Genomic DNA, 354 nt, shown 5'->3' with positions numbered 1-354 from the left:
GTAGAGTTACTGATATCTATACTTTTTGGTTCAAATCCAAACGGATAACGAATCAAATCAACATTTATAAATATTTTGCCCAATTTTATCCGTAAACAATAAAAATAATATATAATATATATATATATATAGTTTAGTTTTTGATTCGTTATTTGTTTTGATTCGAACCGAAAAATCCAAAATTATATTGGAAATATGCAAGTGACACTACAAGAAAACACATGGTTAACTACGAAAATTAACGAGGAAAAACAATCCTCGTAAATTTGCGTCGAGTTTACGACGAATTTACGTGAAAAACTAAAGTCATCGTTATTTCCTCGTAACGTAACGACAAAACTGTTTCGTCGTAAA

This window comes from Brassica oleracea, chromosome C8, assembly GCF_000695525.1.
Source record: "Brassica oleracea var. oleracea cultivar TO1000 chromosome C8, BOL, whole genome shotgun sequence".
NCBI lineage: Eukaryota > Viridiplantae > Streptophyta > Magnoliopsida > Brassicales > Brassicaceae > Brassica > Brassica oleracea.
Note: the sequence above shows the minus strand (reverse complement) of the source record.